This window comes from Cetorhinus maximus, unplaced genomic scaffold (assembly GCF_964194155.1).
Source record: "Cetorhinus maximus unplaced genomic scaffold, sCetMax3.hap1.1 HAP1_SCAFFOLD_918, whole genome shotgun sequence".
In the NCBI taxonomy this organism is placed as follows: domain Eukaryota; kingdom Metazoa; phylum Chordata; class Chondrichthyes; order Lamniformes; family Cetorhinidae; genus Cetorhinus; species Cetorhinus maximus.
The window spans coordinates 97,501-115,000 of record NW_027596860.1 but is presented as its reverse complement, the minus strand read 5'-3'; the positions used below and the strand labels follow the sequence as shown (position 1 = coordinate 115,000).

The window sequence follows — 17,500 nt, the reverse complement described above, 5'->3', positions numbered from 1 at the left end:
TAATCATCCGACGCCCTCTCGAATGCCTCGATTCTACCTGCCTCCGCCACGCTTGCAGGCAGTCACGGCCTTCCGCACCTCAACCGCCCGTTGCGTCCACAAGCTTTTTCTCACCTCGCATTTGCTTCTTTGGCAACTCACTTTCAATCTGTGGGGCCCTCTCGCTCTTGATCCTTTTACCAGCGGGCACAGAGCTTCTTCCCTCTCTACTCTGCCCTGCCTTCAACTTAGGGAAAGCTCGCCCCGAGGCACAAGGGCGGCCCGACGTGCATGCGTCCGCGCCGATCACAGGCCGCCGAGCCCAGCTTCCCGAGCAGGCTCCACTCGAATGGCCCAGCAACGCCGGGGTAGCTGAATGTGCTGGCCGACCGGCCTGGCTACCTTCTCCCTGCCCGCAAACGAGCCGGGGCACGCGGACCACGCGGACAGCAGCAGCAGCAGCAGCAGCAGCAGCAGCAAAAAGATTGCGCCTCCGTTGTGTGGCAGAGTGAATGTGGAGAGTGGTGACGTGAGCAGCCTCTGCTGGCAGCAAAAGCCTACTGCACCTGGTATTCCCAGGCGGTCTCCCATCCAAGTACTAACCAGGCCTGAGTCTGCTTAGCTTCCGAGATCAGACGAGATCGGGCGTTTTCAGACTAGTATGGCCGTAGGCACTTGCCGCCTGCCTTTCTGGCTAATTCAAGCCTCTCAGTCCAGCCCCTTCTTCTTTACCGCGGGTTTTCTTTTTTTTTCTCTCTCTCTCTCTCTCTTCTTCTTTCCCTCCTACTCCCTTTCATCCCTCCCCCACCTGGCTCCCTTCCTTCTCAGCCTCCCCCCACAGGCAAACTGCAAGCCCTACTTACGCCTCACCAGCCTCCAGCCTGCACCCTTGCTCCCGTTCAACATTCGTCCTCTCCGCACTGGGGGAAGCGTCAGGCACGCGCTACCATCCGCCTCTTGTGCCTTTGTCCCCGTACCCCTGCACCTTCTTTCTATCCAAATAATCATCCGACGCCCTCTCGAATGCCTCGATTCTACCTGCCTCCGCCACGCTTGCAGGCAGTCACGGCCTTCCGCACCTCAACCGCCCGTTGCGTCCACAAGCTTTTTCTCACCTCGCATTTGCTTCTTTGGCAACTCACTTTCAATCTGTGGGGCCCTCTCGCTCTTGATCCTTTTACCAGCGGGCACAGAGCTTCTTCCCTCTCTACTCTGCCCTGCCTTCAACTTAGGGAAAGCTCGCCCCGAGGCACAAGGGCGGCCCGACGTGCATGCGTCCGCGCCGATCACAGGCCGCCGAGCCCAGCTTCCCGAGCAGGCTCCACTCGAATGGCCCAGCAACGCCGGGGTAGCTGAATGTGCTGGCCGACCGGCCTGGCTACCTTCTCCCTGCCCGCAAACGAGCCGGGGCACGCGGACCACGCGGACAGCAGCAGCAGCAGCAGCAGCAGCAGCAGCAAAAAGATTGCGCCTCCGTTGTGTGGCAGAGTGAATGTGGAGAGTGGTGACGTGAGCAGCCTCTGCTGGCAGCAAAAGCCTACTGCACCTGGTATTCCCAGGCGGTCTCCCATCCAAGTACTAACCAGGCCTGAGTCTGCTTAGCTTCCGAGATCAGACGAGATCGGGCGTTTTCAGACTAGTATGGCCGTAGGCACTTGCCGCCTGCCTTTCTGGCTAATTCAAGCCTCTCAGTCCAGCCCCTTCTTCTTTACCGCGGGTTTTCTTTTTTTTTCTCTCTCTCTCTCTCTCTTCTTCTTTCCCTCCTACTCCCTTTCATCCCTCCCCCACCTGGCTCCCTTCCTTCTCAGCCTCCCCCCACAGGCAAACTGCAAGCCCTACTTACGCCTCACCAGCCTCCAGCCTGCACCCTTGCTCCCGTTCAACATTCGTCCTCTCCGCACTGGGGGAAGCGTCAGGCACGCGCTACCATCCGCCTCTTGTGCCTTTGTCCCCGTACCCCTGCACCTTCTTTCTATCCAAATAATCATCCGACGCCCTCTCGAATGCCTCGATTCTACCTGCCTCCGCCACGCTTGCAGGCAGTCACGGCCTTCCGCACCTCAACCGCCCGTTGCGTCCACAAGCTTTTTCTCACCTCGCATTTGCTTCTTTGGCAACTCACTTTCAATCTGTGGGGCCCTCTCGCTCTTGATCCTTTTACCAGCGGGCACAGAGCTTCTTCCCTCTCTACTCTGCCCTGCCTTCAACTTAGGGAAAGCTCGCCCCGAGGCACAAGGGCGGCCCGACGTGCATGCGTCCGCGCCGATCACAGGCCGCCGAGCCCAGCTTCCCGAGCAGGCTCCACTCGAATGGCCCAGCAACGCCGGGGTAGCTGAATGTGCTGGCCGACCGGCCTGGCTACCTTCTCCCTGCCCGCAAACGAGCCGGGGCACGCGGACCACGCGGACAGCAGCAGCAGCAGCAGCAGCAGCAGCAGCAAAAAGATTGCGCCTCCGTTGTGTGGCAGAGTGAATGTGGAGAGTGGTGACGTGAGCAGCCTCTGCTGGCAGCAAAAGCCTACTGCACCTGGTATTCCCAGGCGGTCTCCCATCCAAGTACTAACCAGGCCTGAGTCTGCTTAGCTTCCGAGATCAGACGAGATCGGGCGTTTTCAGACTAGTATGGCCGTAGGCACTTGCCGCCTGCCTTTCTGGCTAATTCAAGCCTCTCAGTCCAGCCCCTTCTTCTTTACCGCGGGTTTTCTTTTTTTTTCTCTCTCTCTCTCTCTCTTCTTCTTTCCCTCCTACTCCCTTTCATCCCTCCCCCACCTGGCTCCCTTCCTTCTCAGCCTCCCCCCACAGGCAAACTGCAAGCCCTACTTACGCCTCACCAGCCTCCAGCCTGCACCCTTGCTCCCGTTCAACATTCGTCCTCTCCGCACTGGGGGAAGCGTCAGGCACGCGCTACCATCCGCCTCTTGTGCCTTTGTCCCCGTACCCCTGCACCTTCTTTCTATCCAAATAATCATCCGACGCCCTCTCGAATGCCTCGATTCTACCTGCCTCCGCCACGCTTGCAGGCAGTCACGGCCTTCCGCACCTCAACCGCCCGTTGCGTCCACAAGCTTTTTCTCACCTCGCATTTGCTTCTTTGGCAACTCACTTTCAATCTGTGGGGCCCTCTCGCTCTTGATCCTTTTACCAGCGGGCACAGAGCTTCTTCCCTCTCTACTCTGCCCTGCCTTCAACTTAGGGAAAGCTCGCCCCGAGGCACAAGGGCGGCCCGACGTGCATGCGTCCGCGCCGATCACAGGCCGCCGAGCCCAGCTTCCCGAGCAGGCTCCACTCGAATGGCCCAGCAACGCCGGGGTAGCTGAATGTGCTGGCCGACCGGCCTGGCTACCTTCTCCCTGCCCGCAAACGAGCCGGGGCACGCGGACCACGCGGACAGCAGCAGCAGCAGCAGCAGCAGCAGCAAAAAGATTGCGCCTCCGTTGTGTGGCAGAGTGAATGTGGAGAGTGGTGACGTGAGCAGCCTCTGCTGGCAGCAAAAGCCTACTGCACCTGGTATTCCCAGGCGGTCTCCCATCCAAGTACTAACCAGGCCTGAGTCTGCTTAGCTTCCGAGATCAGACGAGATCGGGCGTTTTCAGACTAGTATGGCCGTAGGCACTTGCCGCCTGCCTTTCTGGCTAATTCAAGCCTCTCAGTCCAGCCCCTTCTTCTTTACCGCGGGTTTTCTTTTTTTTTCTCTCTCTCTCTCTCTCTTCTTCTTTCCCTCCTACTCCCTTTCATCCCTCCCCCACCTGGCTCCCTTCCTTCTCAGCCTCCCCCCACAGGCAAACTGCAAGCCCTACTTACGCCTCACCAGCCTCCAGCCTGCACCCTTGCTCCCGTTCAACATTCGTCCTCTCCGCACTGGGGGAAGCGTCAGGCACGCGCTACCATCCGCCTCTTGTGCCTTTGTCCCCGTACCCCTGCACCTTCTTTCTATCCAAATAATCATCCGACGCCCTCTCGAATGCCTCGATTCTACCTGCCTCCGCCACGCTTGCAGGCAGTCACGGCCTTCCGCACCTCAACCGCCCGTTGCGTCCACAAGCTTTTTCTCACCTCGCATTTGCTTCTTTGGCAACTCACTTTCAATCTGTGGGGCCCTCTCGCTCTTGATCCTTTTACCAGCGGGCACAGAGCTTCTTCCCTCTCTACTCTGCCCTGCCTTCAACTTAGGGAAAGCTCGCCCCGAGGCACAAGGGCGGCCCGACGTGCATGCGTCCGCGCCGATCACAGGCCGCCGAGCCCAGCTTCCCGAGCAGGCTCCACTCGAATGGCCCAGCAACGCCGGGGTAGCTGAATGTGCTGGCCGACCGGCCTGGCTACCTTCTCCCTGCCCGCAAACGAGCCGGGGCACGCGGACCACGCGGCACAGCAGCAGCAGCAGCAGCAGCAGCAGCAAAAAGATTGCGCCTCCGTTGTGTGGCAGAGTGAATGTGGAGAGTGGTGACGTGAGCAGCCTCTGCTGGCAGCAAAAGCCTACTGCACCTGGTATTCCCAGGCGGTCTCCCATCCAAGTACTAACCAGGCCTGAGTCTGCTTAGCTTCCGAGATCAGACGAGATCGGGCGTTTTCAGACTAGTATGGCCGTAGGCACTTGCCGCCTGCCTTTCTGGCTAATTCAAGCCTCTCAGTCCAGCCCCTTCTTCTTTACCGCGGGTTTTCTTTTTTTTTCTCTCTCTCTCTCTCTCTTCTTCTTTCCCTCCTACTCCCTTTCATCCCTCCCCCACCTGGCTCCCTTCCTTCTCAGCCTCCCCCCACAGGCAAACTGCAAGCCCTACTTACGCCTCACCAGCCTCCAGCCTGCACCCTTGCTCCCGTTCAACATTCGTCCTCTCCGCACTGGGGGAAGCGTCAGGCACGCGCTACCATCCGCCTCTTGTGCCTTTGTCCCCGTACCCCTGCACCTTCTTTCTATCCAAATAATCATCCGACGCCCTCTCGAATGCCTCGATTCTACCTGCCTCCGCCACGCTTGCAGGCAGTCACGGCCTTCCGCACCTCAACCGCCCGTTGCGTCCACAAGCTTTTTCTCACCTCGCATTTGCTTCTTTGGCAACTCACTTTCAATCTGTGGGGCCCTCTCGCTCTTGATCCTTTTACCAGCGGGCACAGAGCTTCTTCCCTCTCTACTCTGCCCTGCCTTCAACTTAGGGAAAGCTCGCCCCGAGGCACAAGGGCGGCCCGACGTGCATGCGTCCGCGCCGATCACAGGCCGCCGAGCCCAGCTTCCCGAGCAGGCTCCACTCGAATGGCCCAGCAACGCCGGGGTAGCTGAATGTGCTGGCCGACCGGCCTGGCTACCTTCTCCCTGCCCGCAAACGAGCCGGGGCACGCGGACCACGCGGACAGCAGCAGCAGCAGCAGCAGCAGCAGCAGCAAAAGATTGCGCCTCCGTTGTGTGGCAGAGTGAATGTGGAGAGTGGTGACGTGAGCAGCCTCTGCTGGCAGCAAAAGCCTACTGCACCTGGTATTCCCAGGCGGTCTCCCATCCAAGTACTAACCAGGCCTGAGTCTGCTTAGCTTCCGAGATCAGACGAGATCGGGCGTTTTCAGACTAGTATGGCCGTAGGCACTTGCCGCCTGCCTTTCTGGCTAATTCAAGCCTCTCAGTCCAGCCCCTTCTTCTTTACCGCGGGTTTTCTTTTTTTTTCTCTCTCTCTCTCTCTCTTCTTCTTTCCCTCCTACTCCCTTTCATCCCTCCCCCACCTGGCTCCCTTCCTTCTCAGCCTCCCCCCACAGGCAAACTGCAAGCCCTACTTACGCCTCACCAGCCTCCAGCCTGCACCCTTGCTCCCGTTCAACATTCGTCCTCTCCGCACTGGGGGAAGCGTCAGGCACGCGCTACCATCCGCCTCTTGTGCCTTTGTCCCCGTACCCCTGCACCTTCTTTCTATCCAAATAATCATCCGACGCCCTCTCGAATGCCTCGATTCTACCTGCCTCCGCCACGCTTGCAGGCAGTCACGGCCTTCCGCACCTCAACCGCCCGTTGCGTCCACAAGCTTTTTCTCACCTCGCATTTGCTTCTTTGGCAACTCACTTTCAATCTGTGGGGCCCTCTCGCTCTTGATCCTTTTACCAGCGGGCACAGAGCTTCTTCCCTCTCTACTCTGCCCTGCCTTCAACTTAGGGAAAGCTCGCCCCGAGGCACAAGGGCGGCCCGACGTGCATGCGTCCGCGCCGATCACAGGCCGCCGAGCCCAGCTTCCCGAGCAGGCTCCACTCGAATGGCCCAGCAACGCCGGGGTAGCTGAATGTGCTGGCCGACCGGCCTGGCTACCTTCTCCCTGCCCGCAAACGAGCCGGGGCACGCGGACCACGCGGACAGCAGCAGCAGCAGCAGCAGCAGCAGCAGCAAAAAGATTGCGCCTCCGTTGTGTGGCAGAGTGAATGTGGAGAGTGGTGACGTGAGCAGCCTCTGCTGGCAGCAAAAGCCTACTGCACCTGGTATTCCCAGGCGGTCTCCCATCCAAGTACTAACCAGGCCTGAGTCTGCTTAGCTTCCGAGATCAGACGAGATCGGGCGTTTTCAGACTAGTATGGCCGTAGGCACTTGCCGCCTGCCTTTCTGGCTAATTCAAGCCTCTCAGTCCAGCCCCTTCTTCTTTACCGCGGGTTTTCTTTTTTTTTCTCTCTCTCTCTCTCTCTTCTTCTTTCCCTCCTACTCCCTTTCATCCCTCCCCCACCTGGCTCCCTTCCTTCTCAGCCTCCCCCCACAGGCAAACTGCAAGCCCTACTTACGCCTCACCAGCCTCCAGCCTGCACCCTTGCTCCCGTTCAACATTCGTCCTCTCCGCACTGGGGGAAGCGTCAGGCACGCGCTACCATCCGCCTCTTGTGCCTTTGTCCCCGTACCCCTGCACCTTCTTTCTATCCAAATAATCATCCGACGCCCTCTCGAATGCCTCGATTCTACCTGCCTCCGCCACGCTTGCAGGCAGTCACGGCCTTCCGCACCTCAACCGCCCGTTGCGTCCACAAGCTTTTTCTCACCTCGCATTTGCTTCTTTGGCAACTCACTTTCAATCTGTGGGGCCCTCTCGCTCTTGATCCTTTTACCAGCGGGCACAGAGCTTCTTCCCTCTCTACTCTGCCCTGCCTTCAACTTAGGGAAAGCTCGCCCCGAGGCACAAGGGCGGCCCGACGTGCATGCGTCCGCGCCGATCACAGGCCGCCGAGCCCAGCTTCCCGAGCAGGCTCCACTCGAATGGCCCAGCAACGCCGGGGTAGCTGAATGTGCTGGCCGACCGGCCTGGCTACCTTCTCCCTGCCCGCAAACGAGCCGGGGCACGCGGACCACGCGGAGCAGCAGCAGCAGCAGCAGCAGCAGCAGCAAAAAGATTGCGCCTCCGTTGTGTGGCAGAGTGAATGTGGAGAGTGGTGACGTGAGCAGCCTCTGCTGGCAGCAAAAGCCTACTGCACCTGGTATTCCCAGGCGGTCTCCCATCCAAGTACTAACCAGGCCTGAGTCTGCTTAGCTTCCGAGATCAGACGAGATCGGGCGTTTTCAGACTAGTATGGCCGTAGGCACTTGCCGCCTGCCTTTCTGGCTAATTCAAGCCTCTCAGTCCAGCCCCTTCTTCTTTACCGCGGGTTTTCTTTTTTTTTCTCTCTCTCTCTCTCTCTTCTTCTTTCCCTCCTACTCCCTTTCATCCCTCCCCCACCTGGCTCCCTTCCTTCTCAGCCTCCCCCCACAGGCAAACTGCAAGCCCTACTTACGCCTCACCAGCCTCCAGCCTGCACCCTTGCTCCCGTTCAACATTCGTCCTCTCCGCACTGGGGGAAGCGTCAGGCACGCGCTACCATCCGCCTCTTGTGCCTTTGTCCCCGTACCCCTGCACCTTCTTTCTATCCAAATAATCATCCGACGCCCTCTCGAATGCCTCGATTCTACCTGCCTCCGCCACGCTTGCAGGCAGTCACGGCCTTCCGCACCTCAACCGCCCGTTGCGTCCACAAGCTTTTTCTCACCTCGCATTTGCTTCTTTGGCAACTCACTTTCAATCTGTGGGGCCCTCTCGCTCTTGATCCTTTTACCAGCGGGCACAGAGCTTCTTCCCTCTCTACTCTGCCCTGCCTTCAACTTAGGGAAAGCTCGCCCCGAGGCACAAGGGCGGCCCGACGTGCATGCGTCCGCGCCGATCACAGGCCGCCGAGCCCAGCTTCCCGAGCAGGCTCCACTCGAATGGCCCAGCAACGCCGGGGTAGCTGAATGTGCTGGCCGACCGGCCTGGCTACCTTCTCCCTGCCCGCAAACGAGCCGGGGCACGCGGACCACGCGGACAGCAGCAGCAGCAGCAGCAGCAGCAGCAGCAAAAAGATTGCGCCTCCGTTGTGTGGCAGAGTGAATGTGGAGAGTGGTGACGTGAGCAGCCTCTGCTGGCAGCAAAAGCCTACTGCACCTGGTATTCCCAGGCGGTCTCCCATCCAAGTACTAACCAGGCCTGAGTCTGCTTAGCTTCCGAGATCAGACGAGATCGGGCGTTTTCAGACTAGTATGGCCGTAGGCACTTGCCGCCTGCCTTTCTGGCTAATTCAAGCCTCTCAGTCCAGCCCCTTCTTCTTTACCGCGGGTTTTCTTTTTTTTTCTCTCTCTCTCTCTCTCTTCTTCTTTCCCTCCTACTCCCTTTCATCCCTCCCCCACCTGGCTCCCTTCCTTCTCAGCCTCCCCCCACAGGCAAACTGCAAGCCCTACTTACGCCTCACCAGCCTCCAGCCTGCACCCTTGCTCCCGTTCAACATTCGTCCTCTCCGCACTGGGGGAAGCGTCAGGCACGCGCTACCATCCGCCTCTTGTGCCTTTGTCCCCGTACCCCTGCACCTTCTTTCTATCCAAATAATCATCCGACGCCCTCTCGAATGCCTCGATTCTACCTGCCTCCGCCACGCTTGCAGGCAGTCACGGCCTTCCGCACCTCAACCGCCCGTTGCGTCCACAAGCTTTTTCTCACCTCGCATTTGCTTCTTTGGCAACTCACTTTCAATCTGTGGGGCCCTCTCGCTCTTGATCCTTTTACCAGCGGGCACAGAGCTTCTTCCCTCTCTACTCTGCCCTGCCTTCAACTTAGGGAAAGCTCGCCCCGAGGCACAAGGGCGGCCCGACGTGCATGCGTCCGCGCCGATCACAGGCCGCCGAGCCCAGCTTCCCGAGCAGGCTCCACTCGAATGGCCCAGCAACGCCGGGGTAGCTGAATGTGCTGGCCGACCGGCCTGGCTACCTTCTCCCTGCCCGCAAACGAGCCGGGGCACGCGGACCACGCGGACAGCAGCAGCAGCAGCAGCAGCAGCAGCAGCAAAAAGATTGCGCCTCCGTTGTGTGGCAGAGTGAATGTGGAGAGTGGTGACGTGAGCAGCCTCTGCTGGCAGCAAAAGCCTACTGCACCTGGTATTCCCAGGCGGTCTCCCATCCAAGTACTAACCAGGCCTGAGTCTGCTTAGCTTCCGAGATCAGACGAGATCGGGCGTTTTCAGACTAGTATGGCCGTAGGCACTTGCCGCCTGCCTTTCTGGCTAATTCAAGCCTCTCAGTCCAGCCCCTTCTTCTTTACCGCGGGTTTTCTTTTTTTTTCTCTCTCTCTCTCTCTCTCTTCTTCTTTCCCTCCTACTCCCTTTCATCCCTCCCCCACCTGGCTCCCTTCCTTCTCAGCCTCCCCCCACAGGCAAACTGCAAGCCCTACTTACGCCTCACCAGCCTCCAGCCTGCACCCTTGCTCCCGTTCAACATTCGTCCTCTCCGCACTGGGGGAAGCGTCAGGCACGCGCTACCATCCGCCTCTTGTGCCTTTGTCCCCGTACCCCTGCACCTTCTTTCTATCCAAATAATCATCCGACGCCCTCTCGAATGCCTCGATTCTACCTGCCTCCGCCACGCTTGCAGGCAGTCACGGCCTTCCGCACCTCAACCGCCCGTTGCGTCCACAAGCTTTTTCTCACCTCGCATTTGCTTCTTTGGCAACTCACTTTCAATCTGTGGGGCCCTCTCGCTCTTGATCCTTTTACCAGCGGGCACAGAGCTTCTTCCCTCTCTACTCTGCCCTGCCTTCAACTTAGGGAAAGCTCGCCCCGAGGCACAAGGGCGGCCCGACGTGCATGCGTCCGCGCCGATCACAGGCCGCCGAGCCCAGCTTCCCGAGCAGGCTCCACTCGAATGGCCCAGCAACGCCGGGGTAGCTGAATGTGCTGGCCGACCGGCCTGGCTACCTTCTCCCTGCCCGCAAACGAGCCGGGGCACGCGGACCACGCGGACAGCAGCAGCAGCAGCAGCAGCAGCAGCAGCAAAAAGATTGCGCCTCCGTTGTGTGGCAGAGTGAATGTGGAGAGTGGTGACGTGAGCAGCCTCTGCTGGCAGCAAAAGCCTACTGCACCTGGTATTCCCAGGCGGTCTCCCATCCAAGTACTAACCAGGCCTGAGTCTGCTTAGCTTCCGAGATCAGACGAGATCGGGCGTTTTCAGACTAGTATGGCCGTAGGCACTTGCCGCCTGCCTTTCTGGCTAATTCAAGCCTCTCAGTCCAGCCCCTTCTTCTTTACCGCGGGTTTTCTTTTTTTTTCTCTCTCTCTCTCTCTCTTCTTCTTTCCCTCCTACTCCCTTTCATCCCTCCCCCACCTGGCTCCCTTCCTTCTCAGCCTCCCCCCACAGGCAAACTGCAAGCCCTACTTACGCCTCACCAGCCTCCAGCCTGCACCCTTGCTCCCGTTCAACATTCGTCCTCTCCGCACTGGGGGAAGCGTCAGGCACGCGCTACCATCCGCCTCTTGTGCCTTTGTCCCCGTACCCCTGCACCTTCTTTCTATCCAAATAATCATCCGACGCCCTCTCGAATGCCTCGATTCTACCTGCCTCCGCCACGCTTGCAGGCAGTCACGGCCTTCCGCACCTCAACCGCCCGTTGCGTCCACAAGCTTTTTCTCACCTCGCATTTGCTTCTTTGGCAACTCACTTTCAATCTGTGGGGCCCTCTCGCTCTTGATCCTTTTACCAGCGGGCACAGAGCTTCTTCCCTCTCTACTCTGCCCTGCCTTCAACTTAGGGAAAGCTCGCCCCGAGGCACAAGGGCGGCCCGACGTGCATGCGTCCGCGCCGATCACAGGCCGCCGAGCCCAGCTTCCCGAGCAGGCTCCACTCGAATGGCCCAGCAACGCCGGGGTAGCTGAATGTGCTGGCCGACCGGCCTGGCTACCTTCTCCCTGCCCGCAAACGAGCCGGGGCACGCGGACCACGCGGACAGCAGCAGCAGCAGCAGCAGCAGCAGCAGCAAAAAGATTGCGCCTCCGTTGTGTGGCAGAGTGAATGTGGAGAGTGGTGACGTGAGCAGCCTCTGCTGGCAGCAAAAGCCTACTGCACCTGGTATTCCCAGGCGGTCTCCCATCCAAGTACTAACCAGGCCTGAGTCTGCTTAGCTTCCGAGATCAGACGAGATCGGGCGTTTTCAGACTAGTATGGCCGTAGGCACTTGCCGCCTGCCTTTCTGGCTAATTCAAGCCTCTCAGTCCAGCCCCTTCTTCTTTACCGCGGGTTTTCTTTTTTTTTCTCTCTCTCTCTCTCTCTTCTTCTTTCCCTCCTACTCCCTTTCATCCCTCCCCCACCTGGCTCCCTTCCTTCTCAGCCTCCCCCCACAGGCAAACTGCAAGCCCTACTTACGCCTCACCAGCCTCCAGCCTGCACCCTTGCTCCCGTTCAACATTCGTCCTCTCCGCACTGGGGGAAGCGTCAGGCACGCGCCTTGTGCCTTTGTCCCCGTACCCCTGCACCTTCTTTCTATCCAAATAATCATCCGACGCCCTCTCGAATGCCTCGATTCTACCTGCCTCCGCCACGCTTGCAGGCAGTCACGGCCTTCCGCACCTCAACCGCCCGTTGCGTCCACAAGCTTTTTCTCACCTCGCATTTGCTTCTTTGGCAACTCACTTTCAATCTGTGGGGCCCTCTCGCTCTTGATCCTTTTACCAGCGGGCACAGAGCTTCTTCCCTCTCTACTCTGCCCTGCCTTCAACTTAGGGAAAGCTCGCCCCGAGGCACAAGGGCGGCCCGACGTGCATGCGTCCGCGCCGATCACAGGCCGCCGAGCCCAGCTTCCCGAGCAGGCTCCACTCGAATGGCCCAGCAACGCCGGGGTAGCTGAATGTGCTGGCCGACCGGCCTGGCTACCTTCTCCCTGCCCGCAAACGAGCCGGGGCACGCGGACCACGCGGACAGCAGCAGCAGCAGCAGCAGCAGCAGCAGCAAAAAGATTGCGCCTCCGTTGTGTGGCAGAGTGAATGTGGAGAGTGGTGACGTGAGCAGCCTCTGCTGGCAGCAAAAGCCTACTGCACCTGGTATTCCCAGGCGGTCTCCCATCCAAGTACTAACCAGGCCTGAGTCTGCTTAGCTTCCGAGATCAGACGAGATCGGGCGTTTTCAGACTAGTATGGCCGTAGGCACTTGCCGCCTGCCTTTCTGGCTAATTCAAGCCTCTCAGTCCAGCCCCTTCTTCTTTACCGCGGGTTTTCTTTTTTTTTCTCTCTCTCTCTCTCTCTTCTTCTTTCCCTCCTACTCCCTTTCATCCCTCCCCCACCTGGCTCCCTTCCTTCTCAGCCTCCCCCCACAGGCAAACTGCAAGCCCTACTTACGCCTCACCAGCCTCCAGCCTGCACCCTTGCTCCCGTTCAACATTCGTCCTCTCCGCACTGGGGGAAGCGTCAGGCACGCGCTACCATCCGCCTCTTGTGCCTTTGTCCCCGTACCCCTGCACCTTCTTTCTATCCAAATAATCATCCGACGCCCTCTCGAATGCCTCGATTCTACCTGCCTCCGCCACGCTTGCAGGCAGTCACGGCCTTCCGCACCTCAACCGCCCGTTGCGTCCACAAGCTTTTTCTCACCTCGCATTTGCTTCTTTGGCAACTCACTTTCAATCTGTGGGGCCCTCTCGCTCTTGATCCTTTTACCAGCGGGCACAGAGCTTCTTCCCTCTCTACTCTGCCCTGCCTTCAACTTAGGGAAAGCTCGCCCCGAGGCACAAGGGCGGCCCGACGTGCATGCGTCCGCGCCGATCACAGGCCGCCGAGCCCAGCTTCCCGAGCAGGCTCCACTCGAATGGCCCAGCAACGCCGGGGTAGCTGAATGTGCTGGCCGACCGGCCTGGCTACCTTCTCCCTGCCCGCAAACGAGCCGGGGCACGCGGACCACGCGGACAGCAGCAGCAGCAGCAGCAGCAGCAGCAGCAAAAAGATTGCGCCTCCGTTGTGTGGCAGAGTGAATGTGGAGAGTGGTGACGTGAGCAGCCTCTGCTGGCAGCAAAAGCCTACTGCACCTGGTATTCCCAGGCGGTCTCCCATCCAAGTACTAACCAGGCCTGAGTCTGCTTAGCTTCCGAGATCAGACGAGATCGGGCGTTTTCAGACTAGTATGGCCGTAGGCACTTGCCGCCTGCCTTTCTGGCTAATTCAAGCCTCTCAGTCCAGCCCCTTCTTCTTTACCGCGGGTTTTCTTTTTTTTCTCTCTCTCTCTCTCTCTTCTTCTTTCCCTCCTACTCCCTTTCATCCCTCCCCCACCTGGCTCCCTTCCTTCTCAGCCTCCCCCCACAGGCAAACTGCAAGCCCTACTTACGCCTCACCAGCCTCCAGCCTGCACCCTTGCTCCCGTTCAACATTCGTCCTCTCCGCACTGGGCACTGGGGGAAGCGTCAGGCACGCGCTACCATCCGCCTCTTGTGCCTTTGTCCCCGTACCCCTGCACCTTCTTTCTATCCAAATAATCATCCGACGCCCTCTCGAATGCCTCGATTCTACCTGCCTCCGCCACGCTTGCAGGCAGTCACGGCCTTCCGCACCTCAACCGCCCGTTGCGTCCACAAGCTTTTTCTCACCTCGCATTTGCTTCTTTGGCAACTCACTTTCAATCTGTGGGGCCCTCTCGCTCTTGATCCTTTTACCAGCGGGCACAGAGCTTCTTCCCTCTCTACTCTGCCCTGCCTTCAACTTAGGGAAAGCTCGCCCCGAGGCACAAGGGCGGCCCGACGTGCATGCGTCCGCGCCGATCACAGGCCGCCGAGCCCAGCTTCCCGAGCAGGCTCCACTCGAATGGCCCAGCAACGCCGGGGTAGCTGAATGTGCTGGCCGACCGGCCTGGCTACCTTCTCCCTGCCCGCAAACGAGCCGGGGCACGCGGACCACGCGGACAGCAGCAGCAGCAGCAGCAGCAGCAGCAGCAAAAAGATTGCGCCTCCGTTGTGTGGCAGAGTGAATGTGGAGAGTGGTGACGTGAGCAGCCTCTGCTGGCAGCAAAAGCCTACTGCACCTGGTATTCCCAGGCGGTCTCCCATCCAAGTACTAACCAGGCCTGAGTCTGCTTAGCTTCCGAGATCAGACGAGATCGGGCGTTTTCAGACTAGTATGGCCGTAGGCACTTGCCGCCTGCCTTTCTGGCTAATTCAAGCCTCTCAGTCCAGCCCCTTCTTCTTTACCGCGGGTTTTCTTTTTTTTTCTCTCTCTCTCTCTCTCTTCTTCTTTCCCTCCTACTCCCTTTCATCCCTCCCCCACCTGGCTCCCTTCCTTCTCAGCCTCCCCCCACAGGCAAACTGCAAGCCCTACTTACGCCTCACCAGCCTCCAGCCTGCACCCTTGCTCCCGTTCAACATTCGTCCTCTCCGCACTGGGGGAAGCGTCAGGCACGCGCTACCATCCGCCTCTTGTGCCTTTGTCCCCGTACCCCTGCACCTTCTTTCTATCCAAATAATCATCCGACGCCCTCTCGAATGCCTCGATTCTACCTGCCTCCGCCACGCTTGCAGGCAGTCACGGCCTTCCGCACCTCAACCGCCCGTTGCGTCCACAAGCTTTTTCTCACCTCGCATTTGCTTCTTTGGCAACTCACTTTCAATCTGTGGGGCCCTCTCGCTCTTGATCCTTTTACCAGCGGGCACAGAGCTTCTTCCCTCTCTACTCTGCCCTGCCTTCAACTTAGGGAAAGCTCGCCCCGAGGCACAAGGGCGGCCCGACGTGCATGCGTCCGCGCCGATCACAGGCCGCCGAGCCCAGCTTCCCGAGCAGGCTCCACTCGAATGGCCCAGCAACGCCGGGGTAGCTGAATGTGCTGGCCGACCGGCCTGGCTACCTTCTCCCTGCCCGCAAACGAGCCGGGGCACGCGGACCACGCGGACAGCAGCAGCAGCAGCAGCAGCAGCAGCAGCAAAAAGATTGCGCCTCCGTTGTGTGGCAGAGTGAATGTGGAGAGTGGTGACGTGAGCAGCCTCTGCTGGCAGCAAAAGCCTACTGCACCTGGTATTCCCAGGCGGTCTCCCATCCAAGTACTAACCAGGCCTGAGTCTGCTTAGCTTCCGAGATCAGACGAGATCGGGCGTTTTCAGACTAGTATGGCCGTAGGCACTTGCCGCCTGCCTTTCTGGCTAATTCAAGCCTCTCAGTCCAGCCCCTTCTTCTTTACCGCGGGTTTTCTTTTTTTTTCTCTCTCTCTCTCTCTCTTCTTCTTTCCCTCCTACTCCCTTTCATCCCTCCCCCACCTGGCTCCCTTCCTTCTCAGCCTCCCCCCACAGGCAAACTGCAAGCCCTACTTACGCCTCACCAGCCTCCAGCCTGCACCCTTGCTCCCGTTCAACATTCGTCCTCTCCGCACTGGGGGAAGCGTCAGGCACGCGCTACCATCCGCCTCTTGTGCCTTTGTCCCCGTACCCCTGCACCTTCTTTCTATCCAAATAATCATCCGACGCCCTCTCGAATGCCTCGATTCTACCTGCCTCCGCCACGCTTGCAGGCAGTCACGGCCTTCCGCACCTCAACCGCCCGTTGCGTCCACAAGCTTTTTCTCACCTCGCATTTGCTTCTTTGGCAACTCACTTTCAATCTGTGGGGCCCTCTCGCTCTTGATCCTTTTACCAGCGGGCACAGAGCTTCTTCCCTCTCTACTCTGCCCTGCCTTCAACTTAGGGAAAGCTCGCCCCGAGGCACAAGGGCGGCCCGACGTGCATGCGTCCGCGCCGATCACAGGCCGCCGAGCCCAGCTTCCCGAGCAGGCTCCACTCGAATGGCCCAGCAACGCCGGGGTAGCTGAATGTGCTGGCCGACCGGCCTGGCTACCTTCTCCCTGCCCGCAAACGAGCCGGGGCACGCGGACCACGCGGACAGCAGCAGCAGCAGCAGCAAAAAGATTGCGCCTCCGTTGTGTGGCAGAGTGAATGTGGAGAGTGGTGACGTGAGCAGCCTCTGCTGGCAGCAAAAGCCTACTGCACCTGGTATTCCCAGGCGGTCTCCCATCCAAGTACTAACCAGGCCTGAGTCTGCTTAGCTTCCGAGATCAGACGAGATCGGGCGTTTTCAGACTAGTATGGCCGTAGGCACTTGCCGCCTGCCTTTCTGGCTAATTCAAGCCTCTCAGTCCAGCCCCTTCTTCTTTACCGCGGGTTTTCTTTTTTTTTCTCTCTCTCTCTCTCTCTTCTTCTTTCCCTCCTACTCCCTTTCATCCCTCCCCCACCTGGCTCCCTTCCTTCTCAGCCTCCCCCCACAGGCAAACTGCAAGCCCTACTTACGCCTCACCAGCCTCCAGCCTGCACCCTTGCTCCCGTTCAACATTCGTCCTCTCCGCACTGGGGGAAGCGTCAGGCACGCGCTACCATCCGCCTCTTGTGCCTTTGTCCCCGTACCCCTGCACCTTCTTTCTATCCAAATAATCATCCGACGCCCTCTCGAATGCCTCGATTCTACCTGCCTCCGCCACGCTTGCAGGCAGTCACGGCCTTCCGCACCTCAACCGCCCGTTGCGTCCACAAGCTTTTTCTCACCTCGCATTTGCTTCTTTGGCAACTCACTTTCAATCTGTGGGGCCCTCTCGCTCTTGATCCTTTTACCAGCGGGCACAGAGCTTCTTCCCTCTCTACTCTGCCCTGCCTTCAACTTAGGGAAAGCTCGCCCCGAGGCACAAGGGCGGCCCGACGTGCATGCGTCCGCGCCGATCACAGGCCGCCGAGCCCAGCTTCCCGAGCAGGCTCCACTCGAATAGCCCAGCAACGCCGGGGTAGCTGAATGTGCTGGCCGACCGGCCTGGCTATCTTCTCCCTGCCCGCAAACGAGCCGGGGCACGCGGACCACGCGGACAGCAGCAGCAGCAGCAGCAGCAGCAGCAGCAAAAAGATTGCGCCTCCGTTGTGTGGCAGAGTGAATGTGGAGAGTGGTGACGTGAGCAGCCTCTGCTGGCAGCAAAAGCCTACTGCACCTGGTATTCCCAGGCGGTCTCCCATCCAAGTACTAACCAGGCCTGAGTCTGCTTAGCTTCCGAGATCAGACGAGATCGGGCGTTTTCAGACTAGTATGGCCGTAGGCACTTGCCGCCTGCCTTTCTGGCTAATTCAAGCCTCTCAGTCCAGCCCCTTCTTCTTTACCGCGGGTTTTCTTTTTTTTTCTCTCTCTCTCTCTCTCTTCTTCTTTCCCTCCTACTCCCTTTCATCCCTCCCCCACCTGGCTCCCTTCCTTCTCAGCCTCCCCCCACAGGCAAACTGCAAGCCCTACTTACGCCTCACCAGCCTCCAGCCTGC

General features: G+C 59.3%; 18 non-coding genes across 18 annotated transcripts; all 18 read right to left on the bottom strand.

Moving 5' to 3' along the window:
- Positions 1–533: 533 nt before the first annotated feature.
- Positions 534–652, bottom strand: LOC144675189 (5S ribosomal RNA). Its single transcript, XR_013574833.1, has one exon. It is a non-coding gene; the product is annotated as a 5S ribosomal RNA (ribosomal RNA).
- An 861-nt stretch (positions 653–1,513) lies between these two features.
- Positions 1,514–1,632, bottom strand: LOC144675186 (5S ribosomal RNA). Its single transcript, XR_013574831.1, has one exon. It is a non-coding gene; the product is annotated as a 5S ribosomal RNA (ribosomal RNA).
- Positions 1,633–2,493: 861 nt separating this feature from the next.
- Positions 2,494–2,612, bottom strand: LOC144675185 (5S ribosomal RNA). The gene has a single exon (XR_013574830.1). It is a non-coding gene; the product is annotated as a 5S ribosomal RNA (ribosomal RNA).
- Positions 2,613–3,470: 858 nt separating this feature from the next.
- LOC144675184 (5S ribosomal RNA) lies at positions 3,471–3,589 on the bottom strand. Its single transcript, XR_013574829.1, has one exon. It is a non-coding gene; the product is annotated as a 5S ribosomal RNA (ribosomal RNA).
- Positions 3,590–4,448: 859 nt separating this feature from the next.
- LOC144675183 (5S ribosomal RNA) lies at positions 4,449–4,567 on the bottom strand. Its single transcript, XR_013574828.1, has one exon. It is a non-coding gene; the product is annotated as a 5S ribosomal RNA (ribosomal RNA).
- Positions 4,568–5,427: 860 nt separating this feature from the next.
- On the bottom strand, positions 5,428–5,546 carry LOC144675182 (5S ribosomal RNA). Its single transcript, XR_013574827.1, has one exon. It is a non-coding gene; the product is annotated as a 5S ribosomal RNA (ribosomal RNA).
- An 861-nt stretch (positions 5,547–6,407) lies between these two features.
- Positions 6,408–6,526, bottom strand: LOC144675181 (5S ribosomal RNA). Its single transcript, XR_013574826.1, has one exon. It is a non-coding gene; the product is annotated as a 5S ribosomal RNA (ribosomal RNA).
- Positions 6,527–7,385: 859 nt separating this feature from the next.
- Positions 7,386–7,504, bottom strand: LOC144675180 (5S ribosomal RNA). Its single transcript, XR_013574825.1, has one exon. It is a non-coding gene; the product is annotated as a 5S ribosomal RNA (ribosomal RNA).
- Positions 7,505–8,365: 861 nt separating this feature from the next.
- On the bottom strand, positions 8,366–8,484 carry LOC144675179 (5S ribosomal RNA). Its single transcript, XR_013574824.1, has one exon. It is a non-coding gene; the product is annotated as a 5S ribosomal RNA (ribosomal RNA).
- An 861-nt stretch (positions 8,485–9,345) lies between these two features.
- On the bottom strand, positions 9,346–9,464 carry LOC144675178 (5S ribosomal RNA). The gene has a single exon (XR_013574823.1). It is a non-coding gene; the product is annotated as a 5S ribosomal RNA (ribosomal RNA).
- An 863-nt stretch (positions 9,465–10,327) lies between these two features.
- Positions 10,328–10,446, bottom strand: LOC144675177 (5S ribosomal RNA). Its single transcript, XR_013574822.1, has one exon. It is a non-coding gene; the product is annotated as a 5S ribosomal RNA (ribosomal RNA).
- An 861-nt stretch (positions 10,447–11,307) lies between these two features.
- On the bottom strand, positions 11,308–11,426 carry LOC144675175 (5S ribosomal RNA). The gene has a single exon (XR_013574820.1). It is a non-coding gene; the product is annotated as a 5S ribosomal RNA (ribosomal RNA).
- An 849-nt stretch (positions 11,427–12,275) lies between these two features.
- LOC144675174 (5S ribosomal RNA) lies at positions 12,276–12,394 on the bottom strand. Its single transcript, XR_013574819.1, has one exon. It is a non-coding gene; the product is annotated as a 5S ribosomal RNA (ribosomal RNA).
- Positions 12,395–13,255: 861 nt separating this feature from the next.
- On the bottom strand, positions 13,256–13,374 carry LOC144675173 (5S ribosomal RNA). Its single transcript, XR_013574818.1, has one exon. It is a non-coding gene; the product is annotated as a 5S ribosomal RNA (ribosomal RNA).
- Positions 13,375–14,241: 867 nt separating this feature from the next.
- Positions 14,242–14,360, bottom strand: LOC144675171 (5S ribosomal RNA). The gene has a single exon (XR_013574817.1). It is a non-coding gene; the product is annotated as a 5S ribosomal RNA (ribosomal RNA).
- An 861-nt stretch (positions 14,361–15,221) lies between these two features.
- Positions 15,222–15,340, bottom strand: LOC144675170 (5S ribosomal RNA). Its single transcript, XR_013574816.1, has one exon. It is a non-coding gene; the product is annotated as a 5S ribosomal RNA (ribosomal RNA).
- Positions 15,341–16,189: 849 nt separating this feature from the next.
- Positions 16,190–16,308, bottom strand: LOC144675169 (5S ribosomal RNA). The gene has a single exon (XR_013574815.1). It is a non-coding gene; the product is annotated as a 5S ribosomal RNA (ribosomal RNA).
- An 861-nt stretch (positions 16,309–17,169) lies between these two features.
- LOC144675168 (5S ribosomal RNA) lies at positions 17,170–17,288 on the bottom strand. Its single transcript, XR_013574814.1, has one exon. It is a non-coding gene; the product is annotated as a 5S ribosomal RNA (ribosomal RNA).
- Between the last annotated feature and the right edge of the window lie 212 nt (positions 17,289–17,500).